Here is a 16,620-nt window from a genome sequence, read left to right as displayed (position 1 = left end):
GCCGCCGCCGGGCAAGGTAGGGAGCGCGGCCCGCGGCGCCGAGGGAAGGGCGGGCGAGGGCGGCGGGCGCCGCCGGAGCGCCGGGACCCGGCCCGCCCGAGCCCTCTGCTCGGAAACCGCCCCCTCCTTTTGTTTCTTCTTGCCTTTTCTGCTCAGAACTAGCCTTCTTTTTTTTAACTTTTTCGCTCGCTGAAGTCACGTTTGGCGGGAGGGCCGGAATTCCAGAGGCCCGACCATCCTACACCCCCCAGGAGGGCAGGGGGCCCCCATCCCGTCTCTGTCCCCCGGGGGACACCCAGGTGCTGCTGGGACCCTGTTGGCTTCGGCAGAGCCCGGATCCCCTGGCGGCTTCAGCTCCGCGCTTCCCGCTTCCCTCCCCGYACAGGCTGTGTCGCCCGCAGCAGCAGGGAACATCTGGGCGCGGGCTGCAGCGGAGCTGGCGGCATCTGGGCTTGGCTCCCGTGGGATCAGCAGGAATAGTCACCTGTCCCACGGAGAGAAAGAGCAGTTTGCCTTCCTGCCCCGATCCCGGGGGCTGTGGGGCATCACGGGTTTGCCTCTGAGCCGGGAGCAAGGGGAAGAGCAGCTGGGCAGGGAGCGGGAAAGGGTTTAGAGCTGTGGCCCTTGGGGATGAGCCGCTCAAGGCACCYGTGGGGCGTGCAGAGTTTCTCCTGGCTCGGGGAGTCTCCGAGGAGCCTAGCCTCAGTGCCGGGCGGGAGACGCCGCTGGATCGTTGGGCAGGGCAGCCGGCTTCATGGAAAGCTGCTTGGGATGCGGAGGTGTCTCCTGCCACGTTTGCTCCAGCCATTGAAGCAAAGCTGTTGCTGTGAGGAGAATCCTCCCTGTGTTGCTTGGCCAGGCGGGAGAGGAGCAGCGGGGTTTCCCTGGAATCCCAGCAGTGCCGCCGCTGCCGGGCTCCGAAACGCTGCTCTGCGCGGCAGCAGCAATGTTCATCCAAAGCCGTGCTGGCTCCTGGTCCGCTGGGAAGCGAGTCCCTGCCGAAGGGAACAAYGCGTCTGCTTGACCTGACGGTGTGTTCTGGATTGCTGTCGCTGCGGTGGTGTCCCTGCGTTGGCCTCGTGCTTGTGCCTTTCTAGTAGTCCGGGCAGTGTTGTGTGAGCATGTGAGATGGATATTTACCACCTTGGGTAGACTTGGGAATAAAAAGATGAAAACTCTTAAGGATGGAAATGAGAGGAAAGCCACAAGATTTCCCAGGATAATRGAGTGTCCCTCTGAGAAACTAAGGAGAATGTACTGAAAACAAAGGGCATTGGAGTGACCCGGCATGTGAGAAAGCAGGCTGGGGATTTATAGCTCAGCTGGGAGCTCTGTCTGCCTGCGGCTTGGAAGGCTTCGCGCCGAAGGCCGGGCAGGCCCACGGCGTGTTCTCTGCCCTGACAGGCAGCGCCCGACTGAGCCCTTTCTGCAGCCCCGCTCGCCGAGCACCGTCCTCCTCGGGGACCGCGGGTGGGTGCCCAGTGTCCCAACGGGTGGTGCTTTGGTGGTGCCTGCAGCTCGCTGCCTGGGGAGGTCTGCGGGGACGTTCTGTCTGGAGAGACACCCACGTGATACCTTCTGTTCTCCAAAAACAAGAAGGGCATTTAGATTCTTCGTCAAGTGCTTGCAGCATGCCTGTCTTCTTCCCATGCCCGGCGTCTTTATCTGTTGCTGATTTTCATACTGAYGAGATGATGAGTGAGGAGCCGCAAGGCTCGCCTTCTCGGAGGTGATCCGATTTCATCAGAAGCTTTGCCATGGAGTTACTCTGTGTATCCTCCTCAATAACTGAYTTAGATGGGTTGAGTTAAACCTGTGTTTCCTTGGGTACTCTGGGGACATGCTTAGGAAGGTCTCAAACTTAGGAAGCTTCCAAGCTTAGGAAGGTCTCAAGCCAGGTCTTGATGTCTCAGAGCTGGACTGCTAAGCACGGGAGATGCTGGTTGTGTTTCCTCATGCCCGAGAAATGCCATATTCTTTGGGATCCCGCRAATGCATCATCCAGGACAGTTGATTCTCTCTTCCTTTTTTGAACTAAACTGAACTTCTTCCCTTCTAAATGAATGCTGGAGAAAAGGCTTCTTAGTCTATGGTTAAGCCCATGAGAACAGCCAGAGCAACCTCTCTTAAGCCCTTTTGAAGCTGGTTAATTTTGATGATCAGCCCTCCTAGGCATCCAGAGCTGGGGTAGAAGCTCTTCAGGGAAGCATTTTTTTAGCAGAAGGATTTAAGTACTGGTGGTTGATATGTCTCTTGGCAGGGTCCCAAGAGCTGGCTGGAAGAGGCCTCYGTTATAAAGGAAATGCTGAAATAAGTCTTTTAATGAAGTTGCGTAGCAGCTCCTTGAGGACTGGGAAGAATCTCCGCAGGGAAGAAGGGAGTGGGATGTTATTGGAAAGAAGTTCTCCATTGCACTCAAACAATGGCAGTGAATGATGGAGCCTGGACTCGTCCAGATGTGATTCAGCAGCACTGTGTCCAGGGGYACTGACCCGTGGATGAAGAGACGACGTTGCCTTGGTTGTATCTGTGAAGTAGAATGGAAAGGAAGGGCAATGGAAAGAACAGGAACACGGTGGTCCTGTCTGTAGCATTTGGGCTCCCAGGGGCACAGCCTGACTTTAGGTTGCGCTTCTGAAATGGTGCCCTCAGCTCAGGGGATCCTGAGGCTGGGCATCTAAGTAGGAAGAAGCTGCAGAGCATCTGCTGGAGAACCCCCGTGTGTGTCTGTGTGTGCTGATCCGAGCTGTGTTCGTCACCTCGATGGCTTTGCTGGTCCAAGATACCCCAAAAGAGTCACCGTGAGACCCTTGTAGCCCRAAAGGGGCACCGTAAGAAATTGTCCTTACGAGAAATTGGAAACGTCAGGCCCCCTCTGTTTAGGCTAGRTGACACATATTGATAACTTCATCCCTATCTTCTCTGGGAGTAGAAATACTGCACRGTAAAGGCGAGGGGAAATGGAGCGTAGCTTGGAAGAATTATGTTCTCCTGGAATGAGCACTGCGAGCTTGGGTGAAATCCTCACTTGTTCTTCGCCTCCCCGGATTAGGGAAGCTGGCTACAACTGGCATAACGTTACTTGCAGGGATTTAACGGGGCAGGTGACGATAAAAGCGGTGGCGATTAAAGGTCTGTTCTGTTTTTCCCTCGTGCTTGCAAAGCAGGCCGGGCTTTGTGCGCTGTTTGCCTTGGAGGCTCCCGCTCCCCGCGCTGGCGCTTTGCCGAAGGCGACGTGCGTGGGGTGGCCGCGCGGAGYGGGGCCGGGAAAGAGCCGCGTTCCCGCGACGAGAGGGGGCCGGAGATGGCTTTTCCTGAGCGCTGCCGCTGCCCCTGCGCGCGCTGGCCCCCGGCCAGGGTGGAAACTCTCTCCTCACGAGCCGAGCGGGAGCTGGGAGGGGCGAGGGACGCAGAGGGGCCCAGAAGCGGAGGGAGGCAACGTGAAAACGCGGCCCCGCTCCGAGGGGAGCCCCTGGCGGAGGGAGGGAGCCCGGCTCTCCCGGCACTGCGGAAGGTCGGGGCAGAAGCCGGGAGCGAGGCAGCCCCCGGCGGGTGTGGGGCGCTGCGCCCCACATGGGGCTCGCAGCTTGCGAGCGAGCGGTGCTGCGCTGGGGGGCACCTGGGGAGACCCTCGCGAGGGCGGCTCCTGAGGGCGCCGAGCAGGGTCCCCAGGGCCCTGGAGGTGCCGCTCGCAGCTCCCCTTCCTCCTAGCGCGGCTACACGAGGAGCCAGCAACCCAGCCCGCTTGGGCACTGCTTACCGTCCCCTCAGGCGCTGCGTTGGGCGAGCGCGTTTGCTGGGCAGTTCAGCCTAGGCGGTGCTGGTTGTGCTCCCAAAGCCCCGTCCTGGTTAGATGCCTGTGTAGGAGGCTGTGCCTCGTGGAAAGTGAGGCTGTGGAGAAGCTGCCCAAAGCCTGGCTCCAAGCCCATGTGAAAATCCAGCCCAGGCACTGAAGGTGCAGAGAGCTGCTGATGGGGGTGGCTGGATTGGGGAAAGGGGCCGCCTCGCCTGGAAGTGGAGGAGAGTCTGTGTAGGAGSCTGGGCAGCCTCTGCGGCCCCTGGGGCTGCAGATGCCTGAGAGCGGGAGGCTCCGGACCTGCTTTGGGCAGGGAGTCAGGTTTGTGGAAAGTGYGGGCTGGGGGCAAGGCCTTGCTGCCCTTTAAAACCCAAATTGTTTAAAATGGCTGCGTAGGTTGTGCCTTAATGGCATTTCTCTTTGGGAATAGAGGTGGTGAAGTGTTTTTGGGATCCCTCTGCATTTAGATACTTTGTGCTGTGCCCCTGGTTCAGCAAATCCTTCAAGCAGCCAAGTGCACCCAGCAGAGCCGCTGGGCTCCCGGCTCACAGCATTCCCGCTCAAGAAAGCCGGGACTGGGCTTCATACGGCACTAGYTTAAATCCTGTTCAAGGTAGTGGGGCTTTGAGCACGGCTTAAACTCAAACACCTGCCGAGGTGTTTTTCTAATCCCRAATGCTGTGATTGTGTGAGTGCTGCTGTCCTCTCCGCAGCCYGTGCAGCTTTCTGGCGCAGCTCTTGCTGACAAGGCCCACACTGCCGGCGGTCAGGTGAGATGCCGTCACAGTGCCGGCCTCTTGCCGGCCCCGCGGATGGACAGGCATCTGGGAATGATTAAGCCAGCSCATCGGGGTGTCATCTGGAGAGAAGCAAGTGCTGAGCTCGCCTTGCAGGCGGAGGGGGAGGCTGAAACCCCTCCCTGCGCGTTGCGCCGAAGGCCTCCGGGCGCCGYAGCTGCGGCSGCGCCTGCCAAGAGCCGCGGGGCCRGGGAGCGGGCGGGCGCATCCGCGAGCAGCGCGGAGCCGAGCGGAGCAGCGAGGAGGCCAGGTCTGCCCTCCCGTTCCCGTCCTGCGTGSAGCCCCTTGGCACCGAGGGAAGTGGCAGAGGGCGCAGGGCAGCCCTGGGGTGCCTCCGAAATGCGAGTTTTGCTTGCCAGGGCCGGCCCAGCAACCTTGGGAGAAATATCCTGGCCTGTACTCGAGTGACCAGGGAGATTTCCCACAGACTTTTTGTCCTACTGGCRCTTTATTTTTCCCCATAATTATTACCCGCCCCCCCAAGATGGATCTGTATCCCGTGTGCAAAAACCCAGCACGTTTCAGCTGTGAAACGCTGTGAATCCTCCTTAAGGAAATCAGGTTTTATGTTTCCTTTTGGGTAGGAGCTGAGGCTTGGGTTATCCAGAGCTCGGAGCGGCGCATATTAGTAAAAGGAAATGCCTCTTACTGCAGCTGGGAAGAGTCTCTTCTCCAGCACATGTAGTGTGCTGCTCTTACACTTCAGAGATCAACATCTGGCCAAAAAACAGACCCAGAGGCATCCTCCACAGGCTGCTGAAGTCAATGGGAGTTTTTCCATGGATTTGATGAGCTYGGGATCAGGCTGTAATTGAGAATCTGTTTTGTTCCTGCCCTGACATGCTATGCAGTATGTRCAGCAATTTGTAGTCAGACTCTGTAGACTGAGGGATGCGTCAAGTATTGAGCTTTTTCCAGATGACGTAAGAAACCCTGATCTAGTTGGCCCCGCTCTTCAGCTCTGTCAAGCTCGGGGAGCGGGCTGAGAGATTTCCTCCCGGGAAAACAGCGGCAGTAACAGGATTCTGCATCAGGTTTCTCCCTCTTTCCCCGCRAGGCTGTCGCGAGTGACTCGGTGTGGAAGGGTTGCCCTTGGGGCACCCCTGTGCTGAGCACCCCTGTGCTGCCCTGGGGCGAGGGGGCCGAGAGCTGCGGCCGCCGGGAGGCTCCCGTTGCGCCGCGCTGCCCCGCACGCGCCTTGCCCGGCGCACGCACCGGCAGGGCTTCCTCTCGGACCTCCCTCGGAGAAATTCCCTTCTGGGTGCAGTCCAAGGAAATGCGCTAGGATTGCCTACAAAAATCTATAAATTTCAGAAGACAGGGTCAGGAATCACTCTTATTTTTTTAATAACATTTTCTGATATGTAATGGATTGTTTAATGTCCCGCTTCCTTAACATTTGCATACACAGGGAAGGTACTTTTTTTCTGACCTGAAAGTATCTAGAAGTTTTATCAGAAACAGAGGACTTTCTCCATGTGAGCAGTGCAGCACTGCACCTCTGAGCAGCAATCGCTGCAGAAGTAAAAATTCCAGCTCTTCCTTAAATAAAACCATTCACATCTGCGATCCAAGTCCCTTGCTAACGGCAGCCTCCCATCGAGTCTTTTTTTCCTTGAGGCTCCCCSTGAAGATTTGCTCTTCGAAAAACCTAGCCTGATCTCTGATCACATTGGTTTTCTGTTTATTTTTAAGTAGAAAGATTTTTTTTTTAAATGTCTGGAAATGGATCATCACCAACCTATTCCTTTTTTTTCGCGGGGGTAGTTTAGCTACGGGGTTAGTCTCTGTTGCACAGGTTTGGTTGGTGGTTTTTTTAACCTGCGAACAGTATTCAGCTACAGAAGAGGTTTCAAAGTGCTTGAGCCTAAGATTGAACAGTCGTCGTGCCCTTCACTTTAGCCCAGCGGGGATCTGGCTACGGGCTCAGGGATTTTGGTTGCTCTTTTGAAAGAGATGGCACATTGCGTATATTGGGCATATTCATATATCTGATGTATTTCTTTTCCTATTTGTGCCTGAGTTTTTAAAATAATAATAATAATAAGCTATCTGGAGACGGGCTGGGCAGCCCCTTGTTTTTCACTCCTTCCTTTTTCCCTTCCAAACAATAGTGGAGGAGAAGCTTAAACCAAAAGTTTTAGGTCCTTTAAAGGGGGAGTAAAACCGCTCCTCCCATAAATCTAGTTAAATTTTGATAGGAATTGTCATTATAAAATAAAAGAACCCAAGTCATCTRTATCTTCTTTAGGTTGCATCAAACTTAAATGTTTCTCTCTCTCTCTCCTTTTTTTTTTTTCCTATTTTTCCCCCCTCTCCATACTGTGAATTTAGTTTGCACTTGGCTAAAACAGTTAGGAAACSATAAATAATTTCTTCATGCAGCGAAACTTGGATCTGTTTGTGATTTATACAAGTTAAATGGCTGGGGCCGTGCAGCTGTGTCTCGGGTCTGTGCGTGGGATCTGTCCTGCCCAGCTAAGGCAGTTTCTGGGCTCTCTCTGCTCGGTCCAGAGGCCCTTTTCCAGTGCAGAGCACAGGCCGGGTTTGAGAGACATCGACCTCAAGAGGAGAGAGCCCTCCTAGGGCAGGAATCACTCCTTGTGGGTAGTGAAGAGGCCATTAGATGGGCTCACGTGTGGACATCTGGAGCTAGTGGAGGTCCTGCTACTTGTTCCAGTTTGATTCCTGCATATTCTGCTCATTTCAAGTGCCCTAGGAGTATATTTAATGTGCAAACTTCTTTTATTTCAAAGTACAATATTTTCAAAAATWTCCTTGGAAACATAGCTGGAGCTAGGACTGATTTCATGTTCATCATCGTTCTGATCTGCCATCGAAAGTCAGTGTACAGCTTTGTGTGAACATCTAAAGAAAAGAGATTTCTTAGTTTCATGAAATAACTTCAAAATACTATGCAGTGCACATTTCTTTGGCTTGGAAGTGCATTTATGTCTTGCTAACCTGTATTTAGTGATGAAATATCCCCTGTGTCTTAGCTTTGTTTTTAATATTACCGTAATAGAGCCACAAAGAGAAGTGGATGAGCAGCTTTTATTGAGTAAACGCCAAGCGAACGTGTGAGTTATGACATATGAAGGGATGGGAAGCAGGATGCCTACGCGAACACTGCACGCTTCCCTTGCACCAGCCAAGGGGTAAATCAAGCACAGCGTTACAGGAACTCTTCGTGGGCCTCTTCCAGTGGCAGAAAGCGCTGGGGGAGTTTCCCTGAGAGATCAGGTTCAGGTTTGCTGTGCCAGTAATGTCGCACGCTTGCATTGCCGGTAAAGAAACTGTAGTTTTGTGGAAAGAATGGCCATGGATTATTGAAGCAACRTGACGCACTGTGATGATGACGATGGACATAAAGGTTTTTTAGCTTTATGTAAAGAACGTGGCTCGGGTGAGGCAGGTCTAACTGGCCCCTCAATAGTATCTAGTTTAGGGGGTTATACATCTGTTAATGACATGGTTGTCTGCAGGGATAAAAACCACTTGTGCAAGAGGCCCCTCGCAGGCCGGCGGTTACGGCTGCAGGGTAACACGGCACACGGGAGCTGCAAGTGCCGCCGAGAGTACCGGCATTGGCGCCTTCGCACCGAGGGCGTTGGAGCCGCCGTGTGGAAGAGGACGGTGGTTGTTCCGTCACCGCGCGGAGCGGAGCTGCCGCTGGGCTCCCCATGTGGCCCTTGGATGTTGTGCGTGGGGCTGTGTGGAGGGCGCCCTCGGGAAGCGCCCTCGGCGCTGGCGGCTGCTCTGTAGCCACGGGCTTCCCCTGTGCACGAGGAACAGTTTGGGGCTCGCTGCAGGACGGCGTTCAAGTATCCCGGGCGGAGCGTGCCCCTGTGGTTACCCTGGAAGACAGCACTTGGATGCTCTTTCTCAGGGCTGGGAGCTGCCGCAAGACTCGACTCAGCTTCAGTTGGGAGATAAGGGCTCCGTGTAGGAATTCGCGCGTGGATTCTCTGCCCCTTCTGCGCTATCAACCACTTGAAATACAATATATACGTGTGCGAGAGTAAGCAGTGGAAATGAATGTCCGCGAGGAAGGCACGTGCCTTGGAGGAGCACTGTGAACAAGGCAGGCCTGTCCCAGAAAGCCCCAGCTCCCAGGTTCTCAGCCATGAGAAACCCAAGGAAATGCTTCAGGAAAACAAAACAAAAAAAGGCAAAGGCTTCTCAAGCAAATGCTTGCAAGGTTGCTCACTTTTAAAAACAAAAGCAACTTAGTCATGAAATAACTTTTAAGCTTCTCTTATTAAAAAGAAAAGCTTCTTAAAAATTAAATCTTCTCTGTAAGTGTAATGAATTTTGGAAGCAATTTTTTTCTATTGAAATAGCGAGCATTTATACCTCTCCTCAGCCTTGGCAGATTCATGCCCAGTAAGCACTTAGAGAAGGCAAGAACCCGAGGCTGCTTTTGGGAAGGGGTTCAGATCCCTGGGTGCCGCCTGGACCCGGGACTCAGACATGCTCCAGTGCGGAGCATCGGAGCGGGTCTRTGCGGGTGCGGAGCTGCCCGCACACTTGGGCTGCATCCCAATCGGTTCCTCTGGGAAAACCCTCCTGAGGAGCGGGGCTGCTGCTGGTTGTGCCGGCCCCGAGGGGCAGCGGGAAGCCGCGCTYGGCTGCGTGAGCGCCTGGATACGGCCCTGCTTGCAGCCGCTGGGAAGGGAAGCGGGGCTTGAGTGCTGTGACGTTTTGTTAGTGCCCTGTGCTGGGATGGAGTAAAGCCCCACGGGACTGACCCGGAGCGTGGCGCCCCACGGAACCAGCCGGCCTGGCCCCCGCTGGTTAGTGTCTTCTGCGTGGGGCAGGTGGCGGCTCCCTTGGCCACGTCCCTCGGGGTGCAAAAGCAGGGGCAAAGGGCTGGATGTGCAGGCGGCTCCTTCCTGGCAGCCCCGCTGCGCTCCCGTTTGTGCGCACACGGAGCAGCTTTCCTCCTGGAAAAATACATAAGGGCAAGCTGGGCTGCCGCCTGTCTTTGCAGAGGGCTTTTTGGAGCTCTGTGGGTTTCCTCCTCGTGGGTGGGTGGTGGGTGAATTTCGGGTGGCTCATTGGCTTCCCCGGGCTCTGCACGGCTCCCTTCTCTGGGAGATGCCGTCGTCTTTCTTACTGCAGCTTCTGCCTTGGGAACGGCTGAGCTAGCGGGGAGAGCGCGGGTGGGAGGGCAGCGGAGCTCGGAGAAGGGAACCGGGCTCTCCAGAGCCTAACCCAGCAGTCCCCGCGTGACTTTCTGCTTTCCCCATGCTCAGCAGAACGACCCTGGAGCCGGGTCATGGGCTCCGGGGTGGCAGGAAGGTCTCGTGGAGCTCGGCAGCTGGTGTCCCAAGGTTGTGGCGATGGCCGCGCCAGGAAGCTGTGTGCTGAGGCCTCACATCCTGCAGGGTGAAGGCCACCGAGCGAGAGACCTGCACAGGCTCCGCTCGCCTTCCCCGCCGCTAACTTGGAAGCAGTCGAGGTCCTTCGTTCTAGCGCTTTCATTTCCTATCTCCGCATGAGGCCATTTGTCTTCCTGCCAGGAAACTTGGCAGCGTTGCTCCTCGAAGGGACTTCTCTGGGTCCCGTGTGTGCTGGAATAGCAACGGTTATCTGGCCACATCAAAAATAGGACTCGTGAGCTGAACTCTGTGTTGTAGYGGCAAGTTGTTTCCTCAGTTGTCAAATGTTTGGGTTTCTTATCAGCATGATAAGAACTCGTTCTGCTGCTTTTACACTTGGAGCAATTTGCTGATATTGAAGGACTGGTATAGCTGTAACACAGAATTTCTATCAGAGGAGTAAAAATAGCTGCAAAAGTTGGCTGCCTTGGTGTAGAAACGTGTTTTTGCCTATACAGTTGCGTCTTCATGAGGACTCAAGCCAGCTCCACGGCATCTGTTAATGATCCTGCCTCTCCACGTGGCTCATACAGTTCTGCTGGTGAATGCCTGATAGCACCAATCTGGTCCATGTTTCTATTGTGGGTTTTTTTTCCCCCATTGACTAAAACYGCCTTGTTTGTGGGTAACTTCATAGCTGAGGCAACAGGTGTGAGCCCTGGCTGTGCTGGTGGCAGCAGGGAGCTCCCCTCACAAACCCAGGCTTAATTCACCACTAATGTCTCCTTCAGCCTAAGGTACCCGGACCTTCCCCTATCGGGCTGGAGAGCATGAGTGAATATTGACACATTTTGAAGGAGGCCGAGCAGGCCAACTAGTCTGGGCCTGCGCGCACGTTCTCTTAGGCACAGGGTTTGAAACAGAAATGATTTAGGGTTGCCAGAGGTGATTTAGCGTTGCCAAGAACTGGCGCTGAAGAGCTGTCCTCTTCCCGCCTTCGCTTCCCTGCCGCTCTGTTTCTCCATCTGGAAATCTTTTTTTTTTTTTTTTTTTTGTTCACAATTCTCTTTTGAGAAGGCTTAGATTGAAGCGTAACACTGAACAAGGAGTTAGAATTAGTTTTAGCAGCCAGTTTGGGAAATACTGAGTCTATCTCGTCATTTCCATGTCATTTTTTTTCTTATTATTTGCTAACCTACCTGTAGGAGCAGAGACTTACTAAGCAGAAATACAACCATTCTCATGAGCAAGAGCGAGTGCCCCTGAACACTGCATAAGAAAAGAAGGAAATCGTTGCTGTTGGTGGATACGGTCACCCACAAGGTCCTAGTCCCAGGCCTAGAAAGGCTGCGTTTCCAGCGGAGGATGCGGCTGRCTGAAGGAAATGAGAGGGCTGCAGAGCTTTGCTGCTCTTTGTGTGTCTAGAGGGAAGAACAAAGGGAAAATAAGACCATGGTGGCTGTGGGACAAGCTGGGTAACGGGGTGCAGCTTACCCTGCCTTTACCGGGGCCCGTTTCATATGGAAAGACCTCGCTTCCAGTGCTTTGCTTTGGGGTCACATTTTCAGTCTGCGGTTTTCCATGCTGAGCGATCCCCACTGGAGGAATTACTTTTGGAAACCTCCAGCCAAAATGTTTCAGCTGTTTCAAAGAAAGAGGCTGGGGGAAGAAGAGGGCTCATTCCTCTGTTTCAAAAAGTACATCAGGGTTTTATTTTCAGTCTGCCCAGAGTAGTGCTGTGCTTTGGGACCAAAAGGTGATGTGGTGGAAAGGGATGCTCTTCGCATCCAGAATGCATCCTTTGCCAATCCTGTATCATATCCACTTGATTTTTTTCCAGGTCTCTGGGGGAATAAAGTCCCAGCTTGCACATGTTCAGCAGCAGTTTCTATTTTTGGTAGCTAAAATCTCTGGGGATTTCATGRTCCGTGGATGTGCTGTCCTCCCCGGTGCCCTGTGCCAGGAGGTGATGCTCATACTGTTCCTGCGGAGCCCGGCCTGCGAACGTCAGCAGATTGGTGGTGGAGGGAAGTGACAGGTGGGAGGTGAGAGGGGTTTTTGATGGGTCTGRCCCAAAGAGGTGGTTGAGACCCAGGGTGACCCACCAGTATCGCTCACTGCAGTTCCTGCTTCCCTCTTCTCATTGCTGTCTGTGCAGTGTTAATGCTTTGTTAAGGTTTTCATGTTTAGTGTCCCCGCAATTTTGCAGTTTTAGGTTTTCCCTGTGTGCATGTGCAGCCGTGGCCACAGGCCTGACTGCGCAGACACAGACTTTTACCTGGGGCTTGTTGGGTCTCACTGAGTGCAGCAGAGGGGATCTGCTCCGGGGTGAGTCCGGGAAATGCAGCGAGGGCAGCTGGTGCCTGCGGGGATTCCTGCAGGGAATTGCTTGGATTGTTAGCGAAGGGGAAGTGGCTGGAGCCACCTCTCCCTGCCCCTTCGCAGGGCTCTCTGCAGGGTGGACAGCCCCTTAGGGCAGCGTCTCTGGCAGCCGCAACCTGCCGCCTGATCCCAGCTCCTGGGAGCCGCCCTGGGGGCTGTGGGGCTGGCCCCACCGCAGCCCAGGACCCCACACCTGCTTGTGAAGGCAGTGCGAGTGGTGCTTGTAACTGCCTTACCAGTCAGGTCTTGCTCCTGCTCTAAGCAGGTGGTGGTTGTCACTGAYCTGTGTGCCCCGGTTCCCCCTTGGTGCGGTTACTTGGTAAGCAACACACGTGCTTGAAGGGGAGCGAGGAAGAAGCCGACCATTCCAGTCTGTCTTCCAGCACTGTAGTTTCTGCCCTTCCCTTGCACATGCTTTGGTGCTTACCAGCTTTGTCACAACAGAAAGCTCCAGCAGAAAACTTGTGACTCTTCCCACATTTTATTTCTTTGCTTCTGCAGTGAGCTGAACTGGCTCAGCAAGGGCTCGGAGCAGCATCAGAGCGGATGCAAGGGGGCAGGAGGGGAATAAGGCAGGAGCAGCCCCACTCAACAGCACCACAGTTAAATCTGATTGGGAGCGATGTTTAGCAATGAAAGGGATGAGACCCTCCTGCCCAACAGCCAAGCAGGACCCAGGGCAGTCCCATTAAGCATAGCAAGTAATACAACTGGGTTAACGACGCCTGGGTGGGCAGAGTTTGTCCTGTGAGCGTCGTAAGAGAGAGGGAGACGAGTGTCAGTGGGATCGGGTCTGTCGTGAGGTTTACAACTGTGTCAGGTGCCCTGCGTGCTGCCAGCTGCCACCCTCCTGAAAATGCAGCGTTTCTGAGCACCACTCACACAGGGGTGCATGCGTAASAGAAAGGTTGTGGTGCTTGGATTCTGTTTGGGTTTTTTGAAAATACAGTTTGTTTCGATCCCCTCCTGAGCCTCGAATAAGCGCAACAGCAAAGGATGAGAGATCCAAACGGAAAAGATGGGAGAGAGGGCAAGCGGTGCAGGAGGCTGGGTGGGACCCCGCTCTGAAGCGTGCCGCGGGAGCGTGTTGTTGTCCACCATTGTCCCCTTGTGTTTACATGAGCTCATCCAGCTTTATTTATTTATCTGCATTTCGTGGGCCTGGCCGCCCAAGATTAGGATCCCGTGGTGGTTGTGCTGCCCAGAGTGCTGCTGCTGGGTCCCTGAGCCTGGGGCACCTCGGGGCGGCTGCGACCCTCTGCCCGCGCAGGGGCAGCTACTGCGGCCTCGGGGGCTGCGTCCGCTCGGGTACCGGCATCTTGGGACAGGGAGGCTCCACCGCATCTCTGGGCAGCTCAGTCCAAGGCTCGTCCGCCTTSATGGCAAAAAAACATTCCTCTGTGTTTAGGCCACGTTGTTTTTTCACTGGATGCCGCCATGAAACCCTGCTGGTCCTGCAGCAGCCGGTGCTCTCAGGCTTGGGGCATCCTGTCTGAAAGGCTGGTCGGTTAAGGGCRCAAGTGGAGCTGAAATCCTGTGGTCCTGAGGAGAAACCCCGGCTGCCAACCTGTGGGCTAGGGAGGACTGGAGGCACATGGCACAGGGCTTTGAATGGAGGCAGGGATGTCCAGAGCTCGGGTGTGGAGAATCCCCTGCACCCCTGCATCCGCTGGGAATCGCTCCTGTGCGTGCTGAGGGTGTCGGGAGAGCGAGAACATCCCGCAGTAACGGCTTGCAATAACAGCCTGCAATAACGGCCCGCAGTAACGGCCCATAGTAACGGCCCATAGTAACGGCCTGCAGTAATGGCCCATGGTAACATCCCGCAATACCGGCGGGTAGTAACGGCCCACAGTAATGGCCCGCAATAACAGCCCACAACAACGGCCCTCAGTAAGGGCCCWCAGTAACATCCCGCAATACCGGCGGGTAGTAACGGCCCACAGTAATGGCCCGCAATAACAGCCCACAACAACGGCCCTCAGTAAGGGCCCTCAGTAACATCCCGCAATACCGGCGGGTAGTAACGGCCCACAGTAATGGCCCGCAATAACAGCCCACAACAACGGCCCTCAGTAACAGCCCGCAATACCGGCCCGCAGTAGCGGCGCCGGGCGCCTGGCGCCACCGCGAGCCTGGGCTGCGCGCGCCGGCCGGGGCCCTTGGCAGAGCAGGAGCGCGCGGCCGCGGCGCCCCGCGAGCCGCAGGCCGCACACGGGCCCGGGCGGGAGCCGCGGGGGCCATTGCGAGGCCCGCGGGCCGCCCGGGCCCCGCTGGGTGCCAGGCAGCGCCGCCAGGCCCGCGCGGCGGCTCCGGCCCGCGCGTTCGTGCAGGGCCGCGCGTCTTCAGGCCGTCCCCCAAAGGGAAATGGGCTCGAAATAGAGCAGGGGCCGGGGYAGGGAGCGCTTACGACTTTAGCTGCTGGCTCGTGATTTTCCTGTTAGTGTTTTGTCTTCTTGGCATCCTTCCTGTTCTTTATATACATATAGTATATATTGTTGTCTCATCGCTTCTCTCTGTGTAATATCCTTTATTGTATAAAGCACTGGAATTAGGAAATGTTGCTGGTAGGTCTTGTCTTACCGCTGCGATTTACTGGCTACAATATTAAATTTTTATTTAGCAGAGTGTTTCTGTGGCCGCCAAGGAAAAGCGAGTGCGTGGGGTGCTTTTACACCCGGCCTGTCTGTGCTGTCCAGGGACGAGCGTTTCGGTGGTGCGACCAGTTCCTTCTGGGGATGTGACACCTTGGTGACCCGCACCGTGCCGGAGGGGAATATCCCGGCTGGGCACATGGGTCCTGTGCTGTGTGAGGCGTGTAGGGAGCGGAGCACAGGGAGTCTGGAGATACGGCCTGTGGTTTGCAGTGGGGGTGACACCACCACCAAACCACACGCTCCTTGGGGTGCATTTAGGGGTACGTTTTTCTTTTTGAGGCTCRCTGTGATGGTCGCCTGGTCCTGTCCGAGTCGAGGATCTCCACGTGATGCATGCACTTAYTGCACACATTTCCAATGATACAGCTATAGGGCGCTTGGTGCTTCTCCTGCTTTCAACACTGCCCCAAATGTGCTTARGACGAAGCTGGGTGTCGCCTTCCCAGGCGTCCCTGCGGACGGCGTCTCTGCACGCCGGGGTCGGAGCTCTCCGAGACCCTCTCCTATTCAGGGGGTGCRTTGGGAGCACAGCAGAGCATCCAGCGCTCGGAGCAGATGTGCACGCTCTGCACGGCTTTTTGATCACAACTGGGGAAGAGGGCATCTGGGGAGGAGCGGGGGGAAAAGGAAAACTTAAATTAGAAGAAAACCAAACAGCTCTTGCTGGAGACAGATGATTACAGTTCATTTCAAGGCTGCTTCCTGCATGCCAGTGATAGATCAGTAAACAAACGCCTCTCTGCAAACACAAAGCAGGCAGGAACTCAGTTTGGAAGAGAGAGGTCGGGGTAGGTCTCGCTTTGCTCGGTAGCAGGAAGCCCCTATCACATGGCCCTGGGAATCGCGGGGCCGGCTGCGGGTGGGAGATACGGAGAGGCTTCTGCTGGGAGACTCCACATCCTTCCCAGAGCCCAGACAACAGGTCTGAGCTCCCTCCCTCCTTTCCCTCTTCTCTCCCACCTCCTCCCCTCTCCTTCCTTTCCCTGTTTTATTTTGAAGGGCTACCAGAGGACTGCTTTGTTCCTCTGAACAATGGCAGGGGTTCCTGAGTACTGCAGCGGGAGGCTCTCCGGAGGGCCCCTCCTCTCCCCTCTGCTGGATTTGTGGCTTGGGTGCTGCGAGGTGTCCGGGCCAGGCAGAGGCCCTGAGCGGTGGCACCGTGGGGCCGATCCTCCCAGGACATTCCTTCTCCCGTTCCGTGTGGCAGGACATTCGTTCTCCCGTGCTATGTAGAGAAGGGAGATGTAGGTCAGAACGTGCCGTGCTGGTGGCACTGCATCCTTCTCGAGTGATCCACAAAGCGAGCTCAGCCTTGCCTGTGTTCCTCTCGAGCAAGCACAGGGCAGAGGCAGAGCGTGATCACGGCAGAGGTGCAGGAAGACGGGAGGGAGGCGCAGGAACCCGCCTGGCCTTTGCAGGGAGCTTGGTGCTGGCTCGTGTGGAGCTGTGCCCAGGGGCAGAAGAGCTGCCTCTTCCTCCTGCTGGAGCAGCTTTCCCTCGCTGCTCCCACTTTCCCTCGCTGCTCCCTTGTGCCGCACCGGAGCATGTCCGCGGGTTAGTCCCCGCACTGCTTCTGCGGCCATGGCCAACATGGAAGAGACCTTGCTCTAGGCCGGGCTCTGTGGGGCGCTGCCCCATGCGCCTCCGTCGGAGAACCCTCCTCT

This window comes from Nothoprocta perdicaria, unplaced genomic scaffold (assembly GCF_003342845.1).
Source record: "Nothoprocta perdicaria isolate Ctin4 unplaced genomic scaffold, notPer1 scaffold_195, whole genome shotgun sequence".
Classification (NCBI taxonomy): Eukaryota; Metazoa; Chordata; class Aves; order Tinamiformes; family Tinamidae; genus Nothoprocta; species Nothoprocta perdicaria.
Note: the sequence above shows the minus strand (reverse complement) of the source record.